At 38.5% G+C, this 27810-nt stretch overlaps 1 pseudogene; it reads right to left on the bottom strand.

Moving 5' to 3' along the window:
• Window positions 1-22076: 22076 nt before the first annotated feature.
• On the bottom strand, window positions 22077-23726 carry LOC136832352 (uncharacterized; annotated as a pseudogene).
• Window positions 23727-27810: the final 4084 nt, after the last annotated feature.

Raw genomic sequence — 27810 nt, forward strand, 5'->3', positions numbered from 1 at the left:
ATACATTCTATGTAAGAATGTGACTGTTCCACCCTCAGTGGCAGCAATGACACGGAGCACAAAGCGAAAAGGTCAGCTGTACTCTTCAATTCTTTTAGCATTGGACATAAGAGGTCTTTCCATATTGGTCTTTCATTTCTTCTACTATCTTTCCTTCCTTCACTCCACCTTCTCCTTCTTTTTCTTCTTCTCCTTCTTCTTCTTCTTCTTCTTCACGTCTGTTGTGGGAGTGCGTGATCCGTCGGGTGACTCCATAATGTTCAGCATTTGAATGCCAATTGACGTTTACGGCTGACAATGGACATTCTTGAAGCCATAAAACTGTTGCTGTATTTATGAGCAAATCTTGCAACTTGGCTGAAACACTGCTGAGATGGGCACCACTGACCCCTGATATTTCGACCCCCGTAAGCCGCTCGGTCCGACGTGGGAGGGGAGCAAAGAGGTCAGGTATGAGCTCCTACTGTACCTCCAATTCCCTCGCGAGGAAGAGACACCTAAGAGACCAGGAGGGTGATTAGGTCCGGATGTCCCTCTACCGAGGCTTTCGTAGCTGCCCACCAACCTCACGCCTCGTCCTTACTTGGCCTCTTTTTATATTTAAATGTATTTATCCAAAGGGTTTTTGTTGCCAATTGATTTTTAGACAGAAGAACATAAAGTCTCCTTTATGGTTGATGATGAGGGTTTACTGCGGGGCGTCGAAGGATACATTCTCCTTCGGCGGTGGTGGTGATGATGGGAATCGCTGGGTGGGGTGGGTGGGGCAGAGGGGAGGCGGACGGCGGAGCAAGAACTTTCGTCGTTACTTAGAAAAGTATTCGTATAAGTGACTGAATGATGGGATCTTGGTGGTGCAAACACCTGCGATGATTTGCAGTGCATTTTTCTATCACAACAAGCGAAGTTTATCTAACTATCTGCATCCTCTAATCGCTTTCATATTTCCATAGTATTGTAATAAGGGGAACTCCTGTTTACATTAGAGATATGATCACTGAATTATAAGCAGAACTGAAGTATTCTAATTATGTGCTATTACATTCTTTCAGTAAAAAAAAAAAGTTGCCAAATTACAGAGTGGCTATAGTAGATCTGGTGCATCTGTTGGCCTCTGTATATTTTTGTATGCATAAAAAAATCATCTCTATCCCTCAACGCTGCGTTGTTAAAACAAAAGAAAAGAGAAAGACTTCGTACTAAAAATCCATAGTTCATCAAATGTAAACATGAACGAACGACCAGATGCAAGGATAATCAGTCTCGAATCCCTAATTGTCAAGAAGACTGCATTAGCTCTCTGCCAGGAAGGCTAATTGGTTGAAGGGAGGCAGCGAGAGATTTGGAGCTTTGCTGAGTGAGGCAGTTAATAGGAGAGACTCATGCCGAACACCTACGAGAGATGGTGTTTGCCTCAGGTTTCCTCCGCCGATAGATTTTTATCCGGGAACCTTTTGCCGTTTTTATGGCGATGAATCTGAGCGGAACGACCCAGGCTTCGTGCTTTATGTGGATTTTATATATGCGTTTTATACACTCTTTGCGTCCCTCAGACGTCCCTCACCCTACTCTCGCAGCCTCCCCCTTTCCTCCTTCAACCCCCTCCACCCCTATTATACCGGGTCTCATTTTAGTGTCCAGAACACCTAAACTTCAAGACCACATTCTTGGATAGCTGATTGGACCTGCCCTCATGATGCACGGCAAAAATTCTCTGAAATGGCCCCAGTGGATGTGTCTTCTGATCGCAATAATGTCTGCATTCTCTTCCGCGACATAAGTCCTAGTGATAATAATCCCTTGTCTGGGCTATCAGTTCAGAGAGAGAGAGAGAGAGAGAGAGAGAGAGAGAGAGAGAGAGAGAGAGAGAGAGAGAGGTACAGATATTTATTTTACTAGTACGGCCTTTGAGAATGTATGATGTCAATGCGTCGTCAAACATTTATTCTGTCGTGCTCGAGCGATCCTGACTTTGCCAATTGTATTTTGACAGGAAAGGTACTTTATTGTTAGCTATTAAATTTATGACTCACCAATTACTTTTTTCCTCCGTTTTATGCCATTGGCGTAGAGGTGCCGTGGTCTTTAACCAAAGACCTTTACCACCAAAGAATTTACTGCATCACTTTTTAAATTCTCTGCAACCATAAGTTTAATGATGGTACATTTATGGCACCTGAACGTAGATGCGAAATCTTCATATATATATATATATATATATATATATATATATATATATATATATATATATATATATATATATATATATATATATATATATATATATATATATATATATATATATTATAAGGTATACTTTATGTGGTTTGATGCCTTTGAAAAAACTCTGTGTCTCATTCTCAAAAGATGTAAACGCAAATTACAGTTTAAGTTTGAACAGGCTCAGGCATAAAAATGACATATAACATACAATATATAATAAAAGTACAAAATATAAAGCATGAAATAAAATATTATACCAATTAGGTTAAAAGGTAAAAACTAATGACACAAAAGGATGGTTGAGTTCCAACGAAAACTCACGCGAGGTGCATAGGGATCGACTGGTCTGGGTATTAACTGGGGAACCTAATGTTTGATGAACAGGATTCAAAGATAGGCAATTGAGGGTCATTTGGAGTCTTGCAAATAATTTTAAAATCTTTGTATTCGGAGATAAAATAACATATTTTGGCGTGATCTCTAATACATAAAAATTGTATTCGAAGATAAAATTACATTTTCTGGCGTGATCTCTAGTACATGACAATTGTATTCGAAGATAAAATTACATTTCTGGCGTAATCTCTAATACATGACAATTGTATTCGAAGATAAAATTACATTTTCTGGCGTGATCTCCAATGCATGAAAATTGTATTCGAAGATAAAATTACATTTTCTGGCGTGATCTCTAATACATGAAAATTATATTCGAAGATAAAATTGCATTTTCTGGCGTGATCTCTAATACATAAAATTTATATTCGAAGATAAAATTACATTTCTGGCGTGATCTTTAATACATGGAAATTCAATGTTTGACAGTTTTACACCTGTTGGGTAACTCACGCCACAATGTCAGTCAATCCTCGCCTTCAACAGTCTACGGGTGGAGCCCACTTACCTCTCCATTTCACATCTGGGGGAATTAAACTGATGAATGACTCCATAGGTCACCAAAGGTTCAAGTCCCTCTTTACTTTTAAATACAAACTCAATAATCTTGATAAAAATGTTTATTATAAATCAAAGGGACATTTATAGAAAATGATAATCTAACACTTTAAATAAGTTTACAGAAAACTTTATAAGACAAACAATTCCTAAAAAAATATTGATAGTGTAAAATTTCCTGATGGGAGCTATTCCTATCAGATGTTAAGGTTAAAGCCCAGTGGAAGAGGGTAGATAAAGACCGAGATATTAAAATGATGATCATATCTACAATTAGTACTTCTGAAATGGCAGTTTGTTTTAATTCTCATACTCTTTCCAAATTTTATATTTGGATGCATTCTATTGGCACATGCAAGAACTTAAAATATTCATCAGCCTGATACTTACTCCTAAAAAGCAGGAAGGTGTCATCAACACATCTGCTGTAGAAAAAGGGAGCGGCAAGCCAAAATACACTCGTCCAACAGTCTCTCTTCCAGGGACAACATCAAAACATTTGCAATAGTTGGACCTAGTGAAGACCCCATGACCATATAACCAGTTTGAATATGTTTTGCCAATAAAGCAAATCCGTGGTTTTAGAATGATTAAAAATGTGTGTGTGTGTGTGTGTGTGTAAGTAACAATTCGATCTAAATTACCCTCTGTGAAAGAAACAATTGCAATTATTTTACCTCGAATTGTTACTAACCCAGACACCAACTTTGATCGTTTTACTGTCGTGATTTTAAGAAGCTGCTGTAGCTGGCTGTGTTGGGCACAACAGTTGTTTTTATTCAGACTGATGGTATGGTCAGGGGATCTCAACCAAAACTAACTATCGTAAACATTAAATTTTTAATGTGCTCCCTAGAGGAGAGAGTATTGGATGAGTGTCCTTCAGCTTACAACCATTTTCTACAGTAGGTATATTGACATACTATATATATATATATATATACATTATGAGTATAATTATATATATATATATATATATATATATATATATATATATATATATATATATATATTACATATAAATTATATATATATATATATATATATATATATATATATATATATATATATATATATATATATATATATATATATATATATATATATATATATATATATATATATATATATATATATATATTCACAAATGCTATGGCACAACAAATGCTATGGCACAACTATCATAATGCCTGATAATGTGACGTCTTATTTCTTGATTAATGGGACCTTTGAGGGTAAACATTATTCTGATAATGTCTCATTTACTGATACCTTCTAATACTTATCCACGTTTTACCAGATATACTTTTTCGCTCAATGGAAAATAAAAAAGTCCTTGATAACCTTGACAGCTGTGGTAATAATCATAATAAGTTTATCCTTTGTTATTGGATTATATTTTCCACCTTGAGCATGAATCATTGTAATGCTGTGTCCGTTCCAAATAGTTGTATTATTGTTACATCATCAATTGGAGAGAAATGTTCCTTCTTACGATTTTCTCCAAGGCTGCTGAAAATTTCTTCTAGAACGGATCTCTTCCTGACAGCCAGCATTTTTACAAGAAGCATGGCATCAGAGTAAACTTGACTCAGCTAACTATTTCCAGGACAACTTAACAATACGCGCTGTAAGAGCCACAAGGTTTTCATGCTTTTCACAAACTTTGTAACTTAATAGTTCAAGGTTTTGCAATAGGACTCATTAAATTTGTTTTCAATTAGCTTGCAATAGCGAGTTGTTTTGATTGTGGCTTAACTGAGCCTGGACTTACATCGTGTTAGGTGTTCTGTAGGGTACCCTTCTGAGATCTTTGTTATTTTATTCTTTCCCTGTGACGATTTTGCTGACTTTGAAAGATCTTGCGCAGGTGTGCGCACTAGGAGCCTCAGTGCAACTGCTTTTGGTTTAGAAGATGCCCAGTAATAATCATTTGGGTCATGGTGAAGAAACAGAGCTGAGCACATACCATGAGCTATAATGCTTGATGGAGCTGTATATGCTACATGCGTAGTGAATAGTGAAGCTGACACGGCTTCGCATGAACAGATTTCCAGGGGCTGTTGTTGCTATTTTTCGTTATGATTTCACTCTTATGAGTTATAAAAGAAACAGAAGGACTCAAATAGGGCTGTAGGAGACCTTTAAGCTTTTAATTGAAATGTTTCACATTTACTTTTTTTTGTCACTGATGAGGCTACAATGCTATTTTAAAGTGTCATTCCCTTCTGCTTCGTATTCTGTTCTCTTTCTAATAGTTTGTACTTTTCTTCCGCTTTCACTACGCTTCTCTCCTCTTGATGAATTTAATGCACTCTACTTATGGGCATGACCTTCTCTGGAAAGCTGCTTTCAAACTCATCCGCTGAATGGGCACATTCATCAAGACTGCGTTCATTAGGATTAAGGTTAACAGAAATCGCTAGAAAATTGGAGACTGTAACACATTTAGTAAACACATTACTCTGATAAGTATGGAAATAAAGAATTCAGTAGACTCTCTAATCTCATTTGACGGTATTCTTAGAGGTGTTAATTAAAAGCATTGCAAACCTGTAAACAATTGGAGTGTCTAGGGACCACCCCCCCCTTTTTTTTTTAGATACAGAGAACTCACTGGAGAATTATTTGGCCCCTTTACAGGGTTATCGGTTATGGAGTTTTCCTTAACCACTCCACATATTTTCATTTTGTTTGGGTCTTCTTCGCTTTAACGTGCTTTTTTTTCCCATTTTGATATTGGGTAAGCACGATGCCTTCTTTTGAAGGACTTTGATTTGGCGGTGGGGTAGGCCGTAGCCTCGATCGGCTGCCCTGCCTATTTTGTGTAATTTCTTATCAATTCGATTTAAGAGGTGCTGCATCATTTCAGAGAGCCTAATGCCTGCCTTCCAAATCTTAAAAGCTTATTGTTAAAATCATGACGTTAAAAAGTTTAGCAGTTGAACTTTTTACATTTCAGATAAAAAGAACATAACCCTTAGTTAACTAACCATACTGGCCTCTAACGACAGATAAAGTTAACAGTGTATGTGGATTTCACAAGCAGTTTTCTGAACGCCTCCAGAATCATGCTTGTGCTTTCACCAAACTTCTCTTGGATTTCATTTAGATTCTTAGTCAAGCGTTATTGAAAAACTTTTATACTGATTTTAGAGTTTCAGATGTACTTCATTCGGGAAGCTTTGTTTAACACGAATTTAAATAATTAAACGAGTCAGTAGAAAGATTGTCACAAATTAAAATAATATAATGAAATTCGTAAATGTCTTCAAATTCATATTTATTGCTGATTAGATTTCGGCAGTTGAAAATTTAATTATTTCATTTCCAAATTGTTAGTTGTTATAGTCAGAAAAAACTTTACATGGGAAGACTAAAGATATCTAAATTTAAATGTTCGCTATATACCTCTAGGACTGAGAAAACCTCGACGGCTAACTTTTAGTGAATAAAAAATTACCAGAATTCCGAGTAATCTTTCAGATTTCCCAGTTGTAGTGACGTGTTTTTATTTATTGCCATACTAGAATATAACCCTGTTTAGATCTAGTACCAAAGCACGTGCTTCCTACAAGGAAGTTATGAATTTAACAAGAGTAAATAGTGTTGGTTCTTCTCCTCCTCCTCCTCCTCCTGCAGCCTCCTCCTCCTCCTCCTCCTCCTCCTCCTCCGCGGCTGGTGTTAATGAGTGCCAAGACCGCGGGATCCGCAATAAGAAGAAGGCCTTTTAAAGGAAGGGTCAGTCTACTGCCACGCACCTTCATTACTGCGTTAACAACGCGGCTGAGCGTCCGAGTGTTAGCATAAATGCTTCATAGTCGATTTAAACCGCGGGGAGCATTCTCTTCAAGGATGAAGGCGGAGGCTGGAGAGGGGGAGGGGAGGAAAAGGGGGAGGGGGCATGGGGAGAGCTGTTCCCTGCTGCGAGGTAATCACACCCTGCTGTGCAATCCTCACCCCACCGCACGCTACCATACCTCTTTTCGGCTAAAGTGGGCCTGATAGCCAGACGCTCTTCCAGATACGTGCTCGTCATATCCTGCATTGTGCGCTGGGTGGGTGGGTGATCACGCTCGCGTCCTCGCCTGCTTCCGGCCTCCTGCGCATTGTCCAGAAGGAATTCACTTGCTGGATTTTTTCATTTTTCTGCTCTATTTTTGTTCAGGGTAGAAAATCACACCAACAATCTTTTTTTAGAAATAAATCTCACCTGAAAAAAAACATTATTATTGAAAAGATCTGCACTTGTGTGCTTGCAATGCACTGTAAAACAATGCTTGATGTTTGGTGGAAACCGGCAACTGAGAAGATTCGTACGTTCAGGATGCTGTACAATTCTTAATTCAGACGTTGATTTTTAATATATTATATTCAAAATAGGGGGTTTTCTTCCATGAGAATTCATGTCTTTATGATAAATAAAGGAAAATAAAATGAAACAAGACAAGGCAGACTTTCCTAGAGTAATGATCATCTCCCTATCAAGTGCTTACAACAGATTATTATTATATCATTTCTCCTCTGGTTGGAGCTCCCTGAGGAACACAGGAGCAATGGAGCGCCGCTCCTTTGAACAGATATACCTTCCATTTATGCTGGTCAGCCCGCCTTTATCATTTATCATCTATGATTGTCTTTATATCCCACCTGGCTCCGTTTCTGCCATAGCATCACCATTTCAGAGAAGTAACTTTATTTGCCGATCCTTTTGATTTCCATCTTATTTTTAAATAACAATAAATGATTCAAGTTTACCCAGGGATACTTGGGTCGCTCAGCATTCCTCCTCACAGTTATGAGATGCATGACTCGTACGAGTATCTGTGCCAGTATTTGTGGCAGTAAGCGCGGTTGTAGTCCCAGTGTTACAGCCAAATGTTTTACGCCGGGTGATGACCCTATAAAAAATGTTCTCAAGTCTTGTGTACCCCAGCCTCTCATGGTCGTGGGTTTGAGTTCCTTTGCTAAAGAGAGTACATTCAGGCATCTACTTCCTGTTTTTTTAAGTGATAGTTTCTTTACTGATTCACTTAATTATTTCCTATTCTTGCCTTGTAATTTTATATGAACCTTCATTTTCTTTCTGCGCGGCATTTTGGAAGTTTGATAATGGGGTACACTCAGTTCACTGCAAAAACGGTGTCTATTTAATATTATGATTGGATTTCCAGTGCGGCTTCAGAAAAAAGAAGAATAATTTATTCAGCCTTTAAGAAATTAATGAAGATAGAATGTTTTGTGAAAAAGAAAAGAATCTTTAAACTCTCATTCACTTCTTAAATCTGCTGTGCACAGCAGCCTCATCAGCAGTGCCTTCGCCGCGATCTTGCGTGTATTCTCTTGCTTTCTGAATTTTGAGATCGATTCGAGTTGACGCTCGAGCCATAACCAAGACACAACACTAATGAGGTCCCCCTTTCCTTCTTAAGAGCACCTTTGAAAGACAAACTCTTTGACAAAACCATGTTCTCCCATTCTCTCAACAGGACTAAACGAAGTCAGTGAGCGCTAATTTCTTTAGTCAACTGAGCTTATATTCTCACTGAACTATCATTTTGTTCGTTCATCAAAGTGCCTTTGATTTTGTGTCTTATTTTTATCGTTTGTACCATCAGCATTCACACATAATCGTTTGTAGCATCAGCACTCACACTTAATCGTTTGTACAATCAGCACTCGCACATAATCGTTTGTACCATCAGCACTCTTACATAATCGTTTGTACCATCAGCATTCACACATAATCGTTTGTATCACCAGCGCTCACACATAATCGTTTGTACCATCAGCACTCACACAGAGAAACTAATTGGAACAGCCGGTTTCTTAAGCATGCACAAAGTAAATGAACAGCTATTTTCAGTCTCAGAGAGTTTTACCTTTTCAGTGCATTTATATTCAGTGTGCACTTAATTTTATAATAAAATTTACTTAGCGGTGATATTGAGACAGAATGGAAAATGCACAAATTTTAACATGAGATAGATTTACAAAACCATAAAATGATTGTCTAGGATCTGTGTAAACTAAAGTTGATGGAGGGCACTTTATTCCTATCGATCACTTCTGTTGTGAGGTTGTAATATCATTAAGACAACTATTCTTCTTTATGTTAGAGTAGTCTTTAAAGTAAAGCAGTCTTTTGGTCGACATGGCTTCACTTCGACATATACAGAGTGGGACATTATTTCTTCTTGATTTATCGATCTATTTTTGCTTATCATTAAACCTCACATGCCAACATCTTAATGGAAAATTCAGCTGTTTATCTGCTGTGAATATCTCTCTGCCTGTGAGATTTCACGTCAATCTAAGAAGCTAATGGAACTGGTGGATAATAAATTCATTTGATGTTCTTGACGGAATTTGGTCTCTGGGTCCTTTCTAGGCATTTAGTCCCCAAATTAAGGACTTATCAGTTACCATCCAAACAGTTTGGTATTTTTGCGAGAACCGTTTTCTGACATTTTCCCACGAGTGAGCAACAAGAGATTTATTCCTCTTTACTTTGATTTTCCGTGGAAGGACGAGTGATTTCTTCTCGTTTTAGTTTTCTGTAAAAGAAAACTATTGAGATGGCTACTTGTCTGTCCGTCCGCACTTTTTCTGTCCTCCTTCAGACCTGAAAAATAACTGAAGCTAGAGGACTGCAAATTGGTATGTTGTTCATCCACCCTCCAATCATCAAACATACCAAATTGCAGCCCTCTAGCCTCAGTAGTTTTTATTTTATTTTAGGTTAAAGTGACCCATACTCGTGCTTCTGGCAACGATATAGGACAGGCCACCACTGGGCCGTGGTTAAAGTTTTAAGGGCCGCGGCTTATACAGCATTATACCGAGACCACCGAAAGACAGTTCTGTTTTCGGTGGCCTTGATTATACGCTGTGCAGAAAACTTGATTGCGCCGAAAAAACTTCGGCGCATTTTTTTACTTTTTTTTTTGCGCTGGCCGCCTAACCATTCAGCCAAGAGGTTTAATAAAACTATTGAGAAAGGCAGGTCAGGTTGATGGCTTTCAAAATTATTGTCACGGTCGATGCATCAAAAATGCAGCTTCGTGCTGAATTTGTCTTCATTTTACCTTCTTCCGCACCTTCACAGACTTTGGTTTGTAATTATGTGAATGGTCTTTTTTTGCTCGTGCCAGTGTTTTTTTTTTTTATATTCAAACTTATTTGGATTTATTTTGAGACAATGTGACTTTCCTTCATTTATGTTATTACCTACACCTTTTTTTATACAGCTAAGGTGACGAGATGAATTTTCGTTCATGAATTTTTCCACGGGAGAAAGAAATTTCTCTCTTCAGCTCGTGAACGTCCATTTGTTTCTTTTTAGCAGAGTTAAACTACCCGACGAACTTGTTATCACTGAAGAACAGCCATATTTCATCTGGCCATCGGTAAGTTGCTTTATACACTCACTTCTACAGTAAACGCAACTCCGTTGGTTTACTTCCGTTTATCAAATGTTCCCTTTCGTCCTATTACATATGAAGACTATCTTCCTTCAGAGGGTTGCCAGATTGCCTCAGCCATTAAGAACTCAGAGCTAAGAGTTATTAGGCAGCGGTTAAAGAAAAATGATTTCCTTAAGTAGAGTTTAAATTGAAATTACTCTTCTAAAGAGCGTACGCCGGATGACGTTTATGCTTGAACACTTCAGGGCTTAGTTCTGGATGCTTGCTCTGTTAAGAGATCTCACGCACGAGCTAAACAAACCAAAACACGCACATACGAGGGAACACACACACACACACACACCCACTCATATGCTATATATGCATGTGTACAGTATATATATACGAATATATACATTGTGTATGTATGTAATATATATTATTTTATATCCTATTTTTCTATTTTCCTTGAGAGCGGCTGGCGCCAGAAGGTGTCAGCTTTCAGGTTCTTAGGAGGTAAAATTGGAATGAGGCTGTTAGCCCCATACCGTTTCTATGACTCTTACTGTTTCTGGTACCCATTCAAAGTGGGTAGACTGGTGGGGGTAGCCTATCACACCAATGGCTCTGGGAATGCGAGCCCAGTTCTATATGTAGCACATGCGTTCATATGTGCTATAGCCGATATAAGTAAATGTAATGTTGTATATGTAACAGTCAAGCCAGTATTACTTTATTAAGAGACATAAACAACTAAGGCTTTTATGTACGGTTTTATTAATCTTGGGACTCTGGTTCCTTACTCCTCTAAAGCTAAGATGAACAATTATTGAATAAAATACCTTTCCAAGGTTTAATAAGGTTAAAATTAGTATCCTCTGTTTAAGACCATGACCTGAACACTCTCCTAGGACTGGCCAAGGATCCAACACTTATTTACCTGGCTAAGAACAATTGATCACGGCAACAGGACCTACAGCATATTTAGCTAAACCACATGAAGCAATGAATTTCTATCATTAATATATATTAAATAATTCTTCATTTAAGATTAATTTTAGATCGATTCAGGGTTGGATGAAAAGGTGAACTATCTCAATCAAATTCGTCCAGGAACACTCCCACAGTTTAAAGATTCCAAATGACAACTGATTTTGCTTAAATCTGTCTGTACACTTTCTCCAGGCATTCTGGGACGATGGACGCAACTTGCCAAAACATGCCTGACTTTACTAGTAGATATATATTAAATACTCTAAAAATGCAGATATTTCTATGACGTTAGTTTCCAATCTGAGGATTCGAAATCTTCTTCAAGACGACCTGATTTTTTCTAAATCAATCCACACTGCGTCATTGTAAAATATAACTTGCAAATCATGCCTTTGAAATACCGTAAGAGTTATACTTCATTGCAGATATTTCCATCAGGAGCATGATATGTGTTTCTCCTCATATATGGTTTCATACATACATATACATAACTGTTTCATACTAATATTTGATCCCTCTTCCTTGTCAATCAGATTCCTATCATAGTCATTTCTCAGTATGCTAAATAATGTTTTGTATGTATGTATGTATGTATACGTATGTGCATGTATGTACATATATACATATGCATATATATACATATGTATATATGTGTATGTATATATATTGATATTCATTTATTTATACATTTATAAATATATATATATATATATATATATATATATATATATATAGTCTACTGGTTTAGCCACATTCACCACATGTACTATATTTAATGGGAAAGCCCCAGCATATTGATCTCGACCTCCCAGTTTCACTGGGATATGAAGAGACCCTCCCTCTACATCAGAATGCGAACTGTAGTTAAGAGGATAAAATTTCAGCACTACCATTACACTATCATATATGCTATGTTTTGATTTTAGTCCTTGTTTTATGTGAAAAGTGGATCCATCAATTTTTATTTACACAGATCTGATGAACTGTCCAGATCTGGACGATTTTTTTATAAAAATATTTTTCATTCTCGGAGTATAAGATTATATAAGAAACTGTCAACTCAAGCCTAAGCTCTTAATAGCCTTGGATTATTGTTCATAAATCCGAGATATTTTGCGTTGAGAAGCAAGAAGTAACCATCAGAAATTGGCTTTTGAAGCCACACCCATTATTTCTCACCTCCGCGTTCTCCACGATATTATTTTGCTCAGTGAATGAGCGCCTGTTTGTTTCTTTGATTCGCGACAGCGTGTCCCCAACGTCAGCATCCTTCTCGTCACCTTTATTCTAACATGGTCGCAAAGTAGCATAAACTTGTCAGAGAGGCGCTTCCGCGACAGTTGCCGACGGCTCATACTTCTCCTTCCAGGAACCAGCATAAATTTGAATAATAACCAGTGCATGTTCGTCACATCCTTCCCGACCGACCAGCCAGTCTCCTGTTCCCCTCCCTCACCCCGAAGGTTGTGGGTGATCGTCACCTGCCTCCGGGTTCTCTTACTATAAAGCCAACAATGCAAAAAAAAATAACAATAATTAAATAAATAAATAAATAAATAAATAAATAAATGCCGCCGAGATTCGCGCTCTCAAGGCGACAGAGGCACCATCTCTGGAAATGATTATTAACTTTTCTTGTTATAATAAAATATAGATACCGACGTGCATCATCTTATTACAACGCCCTTTCGATTTTATTCTCCTCTGAATCCTCCCACCTCTCTCACCCTCCCCGCTACTCCCCCTGATGAGCAATCCCTATCCTTCCACCTCATTTCCAAGACGCTATTAAAGAACAAATAGACTCACCCTTAAGCATTTTGACAACGTTTTTCCTTCGCTTAGTTATGGGGTATTAAGTAACTGACACACACACGCACACACACACACATACACACGTAGTCATAACAGTCATAATAAGCTATTTATTTTATGGGTAATGTGATAACCTGGCATTATATCGTAAATGCCCTCAGAGGCGATAGGCAAAAGAGCATTGTTTATGAACTTGAACTAAAAACAATCTCTCTCTCTCTCTCTCTCTCTCTCTCTCTCTCTCTCTCTCTCTCTCTCTCTCTCTCTCTTTAAGTGTTTGTGCGTGTGTGTGTGTGAGTGTGTGTGTGTGTGATTAAGTCTCTCTCTCTCTCTCTCTCTCTCTCTGGAAAGTCGTTCGATCCGTTTCCAAAGATATCGGTGAAATTAACTGAGTCAATCACAGGTGAAATATACAAAACCCATCTGTTTGCAATGGTTCAACGTACAGACAGCATACTAAAAGTTTATTTAAGCAGCTTGCATCTCTCTCTCTTTTCATCCAAACCACTTCCTTTATTGAAAATTGGCTCGGCAATCTTTTTATACAGCCATACTTTTTCGTCCTTAGATACTTCTCTCTTGTATCTTTTGAAGGGACACTTGTATCATCCTTGTTTCACATATTTTGCAATTCACCTCTTCCCTTATAATACGATTAGCACTTGAATTTACACCAAGATACAAACTTACATCATTGGAACTTGAGACATGCAAAGAGCTGAGGAGCTATGTAAAGACGAGGAAAGAGAAACTAATAAGATATTGTGCTTAGCTGTTCGAAGAACCACAGAGGAGTTGAATAGGTTAAGAATAAAGGAAGATGAAAAGGACATTTACAAAACATCAAACTCTAACAAGCACGTTAAAAGAAGAAACTCAAGGTAAAGCAAAGACAAGATCTGGGTCAGTCTGGTGTCATAAAGATAGAGGAATAACTTACACAAGGATGATGATATAAAACGAAAATAATCAGATTATCATAAGCATTTTTTGAACACAGAAAGTGGAAGGGGAGATTTGAGGGAGGTGTCGGGGGTTGTGGCAGATGTGCTCATGATGGAGATACCTGGTATAGAGGGGGAAGAATGGATACTGGAACTGGGAGGAGGATGTGACGCCAGAGACTGGGGCAGAACCTCTGATTGTGAAAGTGTTTCAACGGAAGGTGATTGTAGAGGAATCAAATTAGCAGGACATTTGTTGAAGGTTCTAGACAGAATACTAGATGAGAGATTACGAGCAATTGTGGAGACTGGCGAACAGCAGTACGGTTTCGCTAGAGGGAGATGTACAGTTGGTGCCGTCTTTACAACAACAGTTACAGGTAAGAGCCTGGAAGGCAATTGAAACTCCGCTGTGCATTTATAGACATAGAGAAGATATCTGATAGAGTACCGAGGAAAATAGAGCTTTGGTGTTTAAGAATACCTGGTCAGGAGATTGGAAATGCTGAATAAGAACAAGGACAGTAATAATAAGAACATGTGGCATAAGAAAAATGTTTGAAGTTTGAGTTTGTTATATCGATGATCTCAATTCAGCCCATTTCTGTTTGTCTGGTTGTAAGTGAAAGGATTAAAGATTAGATGGCATGATAAAGTGAAGATGGATCTGGAGAAGAAGGGTTTAGTGGAGGATACTTTCATTTGAAATAGTTTTAGAGAAGACACATCAAGGCAACCGACCCCTTAGCTTAATGATAGCAGTGGTGATGAAGACACTGCTACATCATTCATATCAATATTCATTGTTCCTCCTTCCTGGCTTATCTTAACACTCAGAATCTACCTCTGCTGTCACTTACAAATCTTGCAAACCTTACACGCTCCTCTCCCAGTCTCTGCAGCTTCTTTTCACTATCACGAATTGGTACTGTTTCATCAGCAAACATCATCCAGTATACATTTAACTCCCGATCCATTTTCTTACCACAAAATTTACATCCACATCTTTCACTGGATTTTCTCATTATTCTACTCATATGAATATAGGAGTCTAGATCCCCGATATAACTAACTCAAACTTCAAACATTTTTCTTATGCCACATTATTACTGCTGCCCTTGTTCTGTTATTCAGCATTTCAAATACCCTGACCAGCTTTTCTGACACTTTCCCCTCTCTTAAACACCAAAGCTCTAGTTCCCTCGGCATTCTATCAGATGTCTTCTCTATGTCACGATTTCAAAGCGTCCAAATTGCTCCTCGAGAAATGGAGCGGACACGAGGAGCCAGAGTATTTGTTTGATTTTCGAGTGTGTCACATACGCTCTCGTCTTTTGCGTTACCTTTATTCTAACACGAACACAAAGTAGCATAAACTTGTCAGAGGGGCGCTTCCATGACAGTTGCCGACGGCTCACACTTCTCCTTTTAGGAACCAGCATAAATTTGAATAATAACCAGTGCATGTTCGTCACATCCTTCCCAACCGACTAACCAGACCCCCTTGCTCGCCCTTACTCCGAAGACCGTGGGTGATCGTCACCTGCCTCCGGGTTCTGTTTCTATACCGTCAGCGATAAAAAAAAGCGGCCGAGTCGTGCGCAGTTCGACGGAGGGCGCATTCTCACCTGTACCCGAGGAGCTGACTTCGATGTTTTTATAAATGTAGGCAACGATATACATCCGCTTATTAGCCACGGCAGCAATTTTTCCCGTAATATATTTTTACACCCTGCCAATTCTCTCACCTTCGTTCGCCATTGCCATTATTATTAAATGCCCTCTTCCGTCTTTTTTTTTTTTGAGCTGTAAAAACACAAACAGACTCGCCATTAAGCTGTTTTGACAAAGTTTTTTTTCGTTCCCTTGGTTATGGGGCATCAGGAGACAAGAAGTGAGAATGACTCCCAGGGTTAAAGAGGTAGACAAGCAGAGAAGTTCTCTGTCTCTGTGTCTGGGAAATGATCGACGTGGAAAACAGAAACGTGTGTTACTTGTGATTTTGAAATAGTTTGAAAAATTAATTCACCGAGACTCGCATCATATATATATATATATATATATATATATATATATATATATATATATATATATATATATATATATATATATATATATATATATATATGTAATATGTATATATATATGCGTGTGTGTGCGTGTGTGTGTATGCGTGTGTGTGCGTGCAAGGCCTCTCGCCAGTATGTCTCCCACATTTGTCATTCTATCTGAAATGAAGAGGTAAATACGCATTGGAGGGAATTCTTTTATTAGAAAAAAGAATTTATTACAATCAAGTTGTAAAATACCTTGAGTGCAAAAAAAAAAAAAAACAGATCTGGCATACCATGACGCTTCTCATACAAATATTTACGAGTACTACACCCCAGTAATGATGAATTTATGCAAGTGGCCAAGAATTTTTGGTTCAGTTAAGGAAAAGAAAAGAGCGAAGGAGTCTGTGTCTGTAAAGACGCAAGGAGAAAAAGTGTGAAAAACTGGAAGTACACAAGAAACCCAACCTTTGATTAAAATCAGTCTAAATTTATAGACACGTGACTTTTAGGACATCCGCATCACCCTCTGTCTTAGACGGAAAACTTGTGTTGTTGAGATAAGAACAGACAAAAAAAAAAAAAAAAAAAAAAAAATCGGTTTCTCAGAGGTAGATACCGTTACAGGATACCAGGACGCACCCAGTCTTCAGAAGGTTAAAGAAATTTAATAGTATTGTCGAACAGTATTTCGGTATTCCTAAAGGATTTTCCTCCGACCGAGCGTCGGCTGTGGGATTTTTGTCTCAGTCATTTAGCGCTTCGAGATTCTTTCTGGTTTTCCTGTTCTGCAAATTAGTTTTCCATCGCACCTCCCAACCTCCAGATGATTTTGTTGCTAACAAATCTTGCTTGTTTGCTGAGGACTTTGCTTGTGTCTCTTAATTAATTTTGTTTGATTTTGTTTTCTTTTATTGTTATGCGTATCCAGCATTTTCCAAGACTTGCTAGTACCTACTAGTAGCAATCAGTAGCTTTAACGGATGGTGAACAGCGATGACAAAACTATTCACCAGCTTTAATAAAATATTGCATGAGGATTAGTCTTCCTTTAAGAGAAATTACTAAATGTATTACCGATGATGAGTAAAGTTAATAAAGAACTGCAATTACCTGATAATGAAAAAACAATTAGCTAACGAGGTGCAATAATCGTCGCAAAGAATAGTACAGAATTATAAAATTCTAAAGTTCGTTAATATTCTTATATTGAAATTCCATGGCTATTTTTCTTAAAATTATATCTAACGATTCCTATAATCATGTCTCAGGAAACCACGAATGATATAAAAACATTACACTTTCAGTGTAAGAATGGAATGCTCGATGTCCAGTGCAAACCAACGAGTATATCTCTGTCTTTGAAGTTGGTACGGGTTTGCTCTCAAATGGGGGTGGTAGAAAATGTACAGCATTACTGAGACTCGTTTCCTTATTAGATTCATATGAATTTTGTTCTACTACTATCCATTTCAGGGATCGCGAGTCATCGTTTTTCTCAAATATCTTTCAAACTAATTATTTGATCGAAAACTTACATTGTGTTGCCAATATAGCATTGTCAAATGGTGTAGTTCGAACGTTTTACTTTGACTTTTAAGGCAAAGTCGCGAGTCAGCAGGACTAATCTCCAATCCCGTCCTCATCCTCCCTCAGGAAAAGAGGGGGCCCCTGGGAGGCCAGCCCCTCTTTTGAGGGAGGGATGAGGGAAGGAGAGGGAGGGACGATTGGGGACAGTTAGTTCGAATGCATGAGTCATGGCGGTGTTGCCCTTAAAAGTCAGGAGTAAACGTCTTAACTAAGACAATTTGACAATGCACTATATACCAAAAATTAGCTTGAGGTGTCTTGTACTCTGTGTCAAAGTACCATTTCGATTAATAATTAGTTTGAAAGATATTTGAGAAAAACAGTGACAAGCAGTCCCTGAAATGGATAGTAGACATCTCTTGAATTAACGACAAGAATCAATTCCCAAGATCATATTTACTTATAGTTGCCGTGCTCATAAAAATAATATTTAAAAAAAAAAACGGAATTTTTACACCTTAACTCCTTTAAAATTATATTACCTGAAATTTGCCTCTTTATTGTAGTTGCTGCGCTGTTGAGCTTTGTATGTACCCTTAAACCTGTCAGTTGAAAACTGGGACATGATACACGGGAGTCCACGTTCCACGTGTCTTTCTGATAGTGAGGTATCAAATATGATTTTTTTTAAGTAGAATGTCATTCAAAATTGTTTAGTAACTTTATTACGTTGACTGATTTTTTTTTTTTTACAATTGCATTACCTACCCATCCAGAATTGTCCTCCAAACAAATAGTAAGAATACGTGTCTCCATTTTTAGTTTTCTGAAAAAGGAAACTATTGAGATGGCTATTTGTCTTTACGTCCGCACTTTTGTCTGTCCACCCTCAGATCTTAAAAACTACTGAGGCTAGAGGACTGCAAATTGGTATGTTGATCACCCACCCTCCAAACATTAAACATACCAAATTGCAGCCCTCTAGCCTCAGGTAGTTTTTATTTTATTTAAGGTTAACTTTAGCCATAATCGTGCATCTGGCAACTATATAGGACATGCCAACAACGGGCCGTGGTTAAAGATTCATGGGCCGCGGCTCATACATCATTTTACAGAGACCACGGAAAGATAGATCTATTTGCTGTGGCCTTGATTATACGCTGTACAGAAAACTCGATTGCGCTGAAGAAACTTCGGCGCATTTTTTACTTGGTTTTTTATTTAACGTGGTATTAATAACCAGCGTAGAAAACCCACTTATCCTGGATAGCTTTTAGGAAGATTTAACTGAAACTTTGAGGCTATTATTATAATCCCTGAAGACTTCGTCATATTCAATACTCCTGAGTATAAATCATGGTGTAATTATCCACTAATATCGTTACCTAGTCTTAAAAATCGTGGGCGAAGTTTAACGACAAAGTTAATGATTAAATAATCGATCATAATTGCTTATCAGTGAAATCACGCTAGAAATTCTCAGTGCTTCAAATCGAATAACCACTCATTACGAGTAAAATTCCTTAATATTCAATAGATAATTACCCTATAATGAAGAGGAATCTCTAATAATTAGATATGTTACAAACAAGAACTATGCTTAGGACTTCGCTTGTATCTATTTTAATTTTGATTTATTTTTTCATTGTTATGCGTATCCAGCATTTTCCAAAGCTTGCTAGTACCCGGCAATCAGTAGCTTTAACGGATGATGAACAGCGATGACAAAACCGTTCACTAGATTTAATAAAATATTGGTTGAGGATTAGTCTTCCTTTAAGAGAAAGTACTAAATGTATTACCAATGATGAGTAAGTTAATAAAGAACTGCCATTACCTGATAATGAAAACACAATTAGCTAACGAGGGGCAATAATCTTCGCAAAGAATAGTACCGCAGAATTGTCTGCAATTCTGTTTCAGCGACTGTGTGGTCGGTTACCTGAGGTGATTCGGAAGACCTGTCATAAATCAAAGACTAATTTTGACTGTATAAGAATCTTCGTAGCTGAGTGCAGATTTCCTATGATGACCATATTCAGTTTTCTGTAAAAGCAAACTATTGTGCCGGCTTTGTCTGTCCGTCCGCACTTTTTCTGTCCGCCCTCGTACATTAAAAACTACTGAGGCTAAAGGGTTGCAAATTGGTATGTTGATCATCCACCCTCCAGTCATCAAACATACCAAATTGCAGCCCTCTAGCCTCACTAGTTTTTTTTTATTTTATTTAAGGTTAAAGTTAGCCAAAATCGTGCATCTAGCAACGATACATGACAGGCCACCACCGGGCCGCGGTTAAAGATTCATGGGCCGCGGCTCATACAGCATTATACCGAGACCACCGAAAGACAGATCTATTTTCGGTGGCCTTGGTTATACGCTGTACAGAAAACTCGATTGCGCCGAAGAAACTTTGGTGCATTTTTACCATTTTTTGTTTTTGTTTTAGATTCACGCCCCACAAGCATCTGGTTGTTTGCTATTTTTATGATATAGGTAGCTCTCCCGATTCCTATTGTCAGCATTTTCTGAAAATATTTTGTTTGTTTAGTTGTGCGAAAGGGGTTGAAACTGACTAGTTAACTACAAGTTAATTTCTCACAAAAGTTTCGTATAATATTTATCGCTGATTTACCTGGGTGACGCTCTTTTATTTTCATTATTCAAGATGTAGAATCTTTTTGCCTATTTCTTGAAGACGTTCACCTAGCAAAATATCCCTACAGCCCAAATCAAGGGTTCCGTGTTTATTGCCCTCTCATCGTCCACCATTTCCTTTGAAAACTCAACCCCTTACCAGACGCTCTTTCTCAAAGGCTCATTTCCTGTTACTAAAAGCAAAATGGAGTGATTTAGTGCATGCAATACGATACAAGCACGACCGCTTACAAGGACGCACTTCTCCCGGGGCGTAGACACTCCTGACGTTGCAGATTAATAATTTGTTGGGAGTTGCTGTTTACCTTTTGAGACAGGAAACTCATTTTGACGCTTTGATGGAGAAGTTATAATATTCAAGACTATCAACCAGAGAATGCTATTTTGCTGCAATTTTACTTTTGAAGTTGTTGGTCTTAGAGGTTAGTCACTTCAAGACAGAAGAATCCCGTCCACATTCTCAGTAAAGACTAATCTAATTTCGCTCAAGGAATTGGCCTAGGAATAGACTTCCTCTAGAGCTGTTATTATCTTCAGAATCATAACGAATCCATCTGAGCAGAAACGAACCGCTTTAGCGAAGAGCCATGCAGAGTCTCTCCTTCGTGTCACTCGACAGGACGCTCGAATGTCATCGCAGCTTCTAAAATACCCGACCGCTTAACAGTTATGCAAATGAGTGGGTGTTGGTTATTAGTTACTGAAGTAAACAACAATCTCATCCGTGTCTTAGCAATAAATCTTGCCGAACAAACTGTACCGGTAAAGGCTTTCCCCTCTAGCGACCTACCACATACCTTGTCTTCCGCTTTCAAAACAGCGAAGGTTCAAGACTCTCAGTAATAACAAGAAGTCTGATATCACGTAATAGGGATGTCTGGGTAAACGTTACATTGACATTGCCGGCTGTTGAGTTATCAATTTAGTCTGTATTTTATGGATCAATAGATTAAGCGGCTTGGAGATGGATCCACTTTGAACATAAACTGGCTTCCCAATTAGCGCGGCCCATCGACGCCAACAAACCACAGTCTATGATATTTGGGTAAAAGATGATGGCAGATCAAATATTTCCTCTTCGCAAATTCTTTACCATCAGTGCAGATCGATCGTTACGGGCTAAGGAACAATAGGAGAGAGACAGCAAAAATACAAGTATAACAAATTTCACTTTTTATTTAGTATGCATAATGATTTGTTAATCTCATTCGGGACAAGAAACTTTTCAAGAAGGAAACCACCTCGACCCTTGAACATGAAATAAAAATAATGATTATGCATGGATTCTTCATGAATGGCCAACGTGTTGAAAAGCACTGTTGACCCTGTCACTTTTCCTTCCTTAAGCTTTTTGCATAAAAGAACTTATATCGCGTCACCTTTTTGGTGGGAGGAGGCAAAAGGACTTCTTTAGCGAACACTAAATAACGTGGCAGTTTCCATTCATTACCTTGCCTGTGCCTTTTTTCATTACAATTTTATAATTGCCTTCAGTACTTTTATGACAATTTCATTACGTCATTTTTCCATCGTGTAAATTTTCCTAGTAAATTAATTTCTTCTCTGTTAATGTAAATATGATCTTGACTTCCGGGTAAATCATTTCCATTGATCAACTGATAGTTGCACTTCTCCATGAATTCTATAAAATCGTAGTCTACTATGTCAGTTTGGTCTTCGATGATAACAACGCGCACCTTTACAGTAGACCAAGGGAAGTTTCTTAATATTAATTTTTCGTTTCCCTGAAGATCCAGAGACAGGAAATCTATCTCCTTGACACCGAGGGCTTGAACGAGAGTGATCAGGGGGAAACACTGCACGAGGGAGTAATGCTCCGTCGCTGGCATATAGTTCGTTATGTTGTCTGGAAAGATGTTTGTACCGAACAAATGGGAATTTGCTGGATAAAACATTCGGTCCCACCAAAGATCGTGCGTATTATCCCTGGGTTTCAGATTCACGAAATAGGATTCCAAAGGATAGTTCTCCTTAGAAATACAAGCATTACACGTCCACGCTTTCCTGTGCTTCCTCCGAAGAAGGCGAAAGCTCTCTACATCTGGCTCTATCAACAGCCCAGTCCATCCAAGCGTCCTTTCTAGCCAAAGAGTGTTCGATAGAAACTCCCCATCCAGGGCTCCGGCTTCCAGGAAAAATCCAGGGGCTCGTCGTTGAATATGTGCTTCACGAAGCGGTGGATGTATGACCATGTATCCCCCATGGCACTTACAGAATAGCTTTTATCATGCACTTTTGAGAGGTTGTAGGGCTCAGTTGAGGGAGGGAAAAGATGAGTCTCATTCACGTATTTTACAAGCCAAGCGTCGACGCCAGAAAGAGGACCTTTGATGCGATACAGTTTTTCCAGTTCTTTGATAGAGAATTGCGATACTTTCTGAAACTTATATTAATAATATAATTAGAGTTCAAGAGTACCGGTTCAAACAAACATATACTACCATTCAACACCAAAATTATATAATGCTAATAATATCGACGCAATCTTTTGCAGAGCATAACTTATCAGAAACCATTTCAGGTCATAGATTTTGAAAGGTGATATGCTTTTAGGAAGACTTGAGCTTTTTCATGAACTAACGAGCAAGTGTACTCAAACTATTTCATCTACAGAACATAATCATCATGTGTCCTAACAAAGATTTAGAAGACCGGAGACCACTAACATTGTAGTTTGTGAAAAGTATAGATAAAAGGTAAAATACGGATCTTTTAACTTGAGTGCAGTCTTGAAAAAAAGTCAAATACAAAACATTTGGGAGAGATCAACTTCAACCCTTATTGTACCTTCTGATAAAATAGAAATTCTGACTTTTTAAATGGCCACCGACCCTAAAACATAGGCGAAGGATTAAGGTTTCCCCAACTCGTTGTACCCTAACTGGTTTCCTTTTCCCAGTGTCTCCACATGACCAGACCATCTATATCGATATCCATGTCTACACAGATATATCTGCATATGTGTAGTTCGTAAAAAGCATACTGCTTATACATAGGAAGAGTGGATAACATGCAACTGAAGAAATAGCATTTTTGATTACCTGTATATCGGAGATGGGCAGTAAACACATAACAGCTAAAAGAGTCGCTGCGACGAACAGGAGAGTTCTTGTGGCCTTCCCTGGCATCTCTTCGTTAGACCTCCGGCGTGGGGAATCTTTATCCGGAGATAAGTAAATATTTCATTAGTCTGTTTTAATCAGGTCCATTTTGTTTGTTATAACTAATATTCAAAATTTAGACTTAACTTTGGCCCACTTTATTAACATGGATTTTCTAATTGGATTACTAATTAAAGAAGTATATTCTCTCTCCCTCATACACACACACACAAACACATATATTTTGTACACACATATATATATATATATATATATATATATATATATATATATATATATACTCGTATATATATATGTATATATATATATATACTCATGCTTACATATGTTGTTACATAAGCCATAGGCTCATCAAAGGGTCATATTTTGATCCATTCTATTTCACTGTAGTTCCATTTCATCATCGTCTCTAACATCCTCCCTATTTATCAGTTTTATCCATGTATCAGTACAGATCACACACGTGGCGACAGAGAGAGAGAGAGAGAGAGAGAGCATCCATAGCCTGTTAAAAATAAGAGATGCCAGGACAGCTTCCCCTGTTTCCAATTACTGCCTTATCCATAATCCCCTCCAAGAGGCACTACCAACTTTCACCTGCCCCTTTTCCTGATGGGTCAGTGAATTATGGATGGCACCCCACTGTGATGAAGACCGAGTCCACCATGCAGGTGCAAGACAATGGAAAACCTCAGGCCAGCTGGCAGGAACTTGTTCGACTCCTTGGGGCATGGAACACACTCGTGGATGGCTGCCATATTTGACTCTTCAACAATACTGCAGGGCATGATGCTCTGGTGCCCAGGTCCTCTCGCTATAGGTTGACCAAAGTTCGACAGCCAATGAATGCCTAGGTTATACCTAGGCCCATGCCCTCTGGATGCAAAGGACCAATGATATGCTAGGTCTGTCATGAACGAGGTCTACAAAATCCTATTAGGAAGAGCAACCGGGAGTCCCGATCGATTAGCCAAATGACAACCCTGCGCAGAAAGTTAAAGCCATGCCATGGTTGTACTTTCTTCTGAGGACCGGCACTCCTTCCCACTGGACTGCCCAATGGGGAGAAAAAACCTGACAGAGGAGATCCATAAGTTAAGAACAAGAGACTTAGATGGGAGAGTGTCTGAGATTTTCATTTTTGTTGGAGCTTAAGCTTGTCCTAAACTGTGGTTGGAAGTGAAGCATTACAGCATAGGAATCTCAGAATTTTTTTCCATTACTCCTGGAGGGAACTGGAATAAGTGTTTCTCGGGAAGACTCACTCCCCCTTTCATATTTTTGTTACAAGCATCCCAGTGCATGACTGTGTAATTGTGGCATTTGCTATATAATGTTTGTGACTTAAGTCTTCAGTTGTTGGAGTAGTACCTGAACGGATTTGTACTCTCTATGATGAGCTGCAAAGAGGAGTCCCTGAAATTCATTACACAATCATCCCTCTTATGTATTTTGTTATATCTTTTTCTGTTGGGATCATTAAGCGTGTTAAGACTGATATTTCTTCCCCCGATCGACAATGCTGTTACATCCATGTACTGCATGTTGAATTGTCAAACGACTATCTTATATAATCTAACCAACCGTCGTTGTTGACAGTCACTGTATGTGTCGTAAATCACCAAACAGCAGTTGTGTTTTCACCTATTTTGTAATTGCTGTAGGATCGTAAATTAGTGTTATAAAACTCTGTAAGTGTCAAAGTAAAATCTTAGGTGAGGTGTGTAAGGATAAAATGGGAGAAGTGATCATATTATCAGTATCATTCTTACCAGTATTACATGCCTCTCGTAAATATTATTATTATTATTATTATTATTATTATTATTATTATTATTATTATTATTATTATTACTATTATTTTTGAAAAAGACCCTCTCTCAAACAAACCTCTTTGAATAGAGTGGCTGTCTGGATGCCGTTTAGTTTGCATTGTAGTTTCTCAATCTCTCGAATGAGTTTCTTTGTAGCAGCAGGTAAATTATACAGCTGCTGTTCAAAGTTCATTTATTTCTTGACTTTTCGGCAGAGCTTTCTACCATTTTTCGAAGGCAAATTAAGCCAGGGGACAGCTATGCCATATACCTGCAAGTGGGCTTAGAGAAATTTTTGTGATTTTTGATTGGTTGTTAAAGAATTGGGAAGTGGGGGGACCTCCTCCAATTGTCTAGGAGCAGAATGACTCATCCAGGGAGTCTGGCTGACCAACGTAGGAGTTGATTGGCTGGGGCCAGGGCCCTGGAGTTCTGGTCATAGAACACGCTCCCTGAAGTAGCGGGCGACTGAACTGCTATCTCAGGGGCATGCCTTGCCATTCTCCGTAAGATGGTAGGGGGAAGAAGGGTTTCCTGGGTGATGTTCAGTGATGGTTTCCATTGGAGGATGGCGAGGGTCTCCTCATATCGGAGGGGACAATGGTCATTGTCACAGTCTGGGATTTTTGCACTCCTTACGACCCGCTAGAATTAGGGAGCACTGCTATGTTTCCTCACGTAGTGATGGTATACAGCCTTTTGTGTACGTGAACAGCGATCCTCTTGGAGAGTCGAGTTGTAGTCATAGCAATGTACGAATGGCAGAATCCATTCTCGGGGCACGACATTTGGTAAACCACTCCTCTCTTCTTCATGGGATCATTGGTAGCGACAGGGCTATTCCTCGTGAGGTACTGGGCAGTCTTCCGATCCTTGTAATACCTGTCGATGGCATTTCTCGTCACCCTGGTGACCCGACGTTAAGAATATCCGTTATCCACCAGGGTTTGGGCGATGTGTTCGAGGTCATCGGAAGTGGTACTCCAAGAAGAGCAGTGTGAGAGGGCAATGCGAACATAGGCATTCATGACTGAGGGCTTAAATTTTTCTGGGCATTCACTGTTGCCACTGAGGGAGAGCCCGATGTCCGTTGACTTAATGTGGACCTGCGTGTGAAAGCCTTGAGGAGTGCTTGCGACCCGGACATCCAAAAAGGAAATGGTGCCATCCACACTTCTCTCACATATGAAGCAGAGAACCGATTCCTTCTCAAAGGTGCTCTTGAGTGTCTCCAGTTCATCTTTGTCAGCAATGTTGACAGCCCGCCTTATGACCAGATCACCCGAGTCCTGGCGCCAGCCGTCTTCGTCGGTCTGCCAGACTCTCCTGGATGAGTCACTCTGCTTCCAGTCAATAGGGGGAGCACCCCCCCCCTCCTTGAACTTTGACAGTCAACCAAAAATCGCAAAAATTTCTGTAAGCCCAGAATTTTGGATTTAGAATCGATATCAACACACTCTCACTATAAGAGCCGTAGCAATCTTTGTATTTCAGTCACATCACCGTAATATTTTTATATTCAGAAACTTTAAGCAACAGATGCTCTTTAACGTTTGTGAATATGCAAAACATAAACAAAAATTCGACGAGATAAAATTGTATGTACAAGAGTCGGCTGTCATGTTGGTATCGGTGCTAAGTCATACCTCTCAGAGTTGGTGACCGCCCAGTGATAAAAATACTCGTCACTGAGGTCACAGGTTCTCACTGTCGGGAGTTTGAATCTCACAGGTGACGAGTCACTATCATCTATAATTGTTGTTCCCGAGGTAGATCAAACTGGATATTAAACGTCAAATCGCACAGGTGCGGTGAATCACTTATCAATTATAATTCCCCTTCTGTGTTATTTACGAGGTGGAGCGAATCGGATATTAAATCACATTTGTTGGTTAATGCTTGTATATATATATATATATATATATATATATATATATATATATATATATATATATATATATATATATATATATATATATATATATATATGTATATAATATATATATATATATATATATATATATATATATATATATATATATATATATATATATATATATATATATATACCATGTATACTGTATATCTGTGTGTGTGTGTGTGTGTAAATCCACAAATATCGTTAATGTCTAATTCCCTATACCTTGGCAATAACTTACATCCAAAGGGAACTAGAACTGATAACTACTCTGCTCCGACCAAGATTGGACAAAGTCAACTCTTCATCGTTGTTTCTAAACCAAAGGCCAATTGAAGGTCCGAATCATGGCTGGGCC

This window comes from Macrobrachium rosenbergii, chromosome 49, assembly GCF_040412425.1.
Source record: "Macrobrachium rosenbergii isolate ZJJX-2024 chromosome 49, ASM4041242v1, whole genome shotgun sequence".
NCBI classification, from domain to species: Eukaryota; Metazoa; Arthropoda; class Malacostraca; order Decapoda; family Palaemonidae; genus Macrobrachium; species Macrobrachium rosenbergii.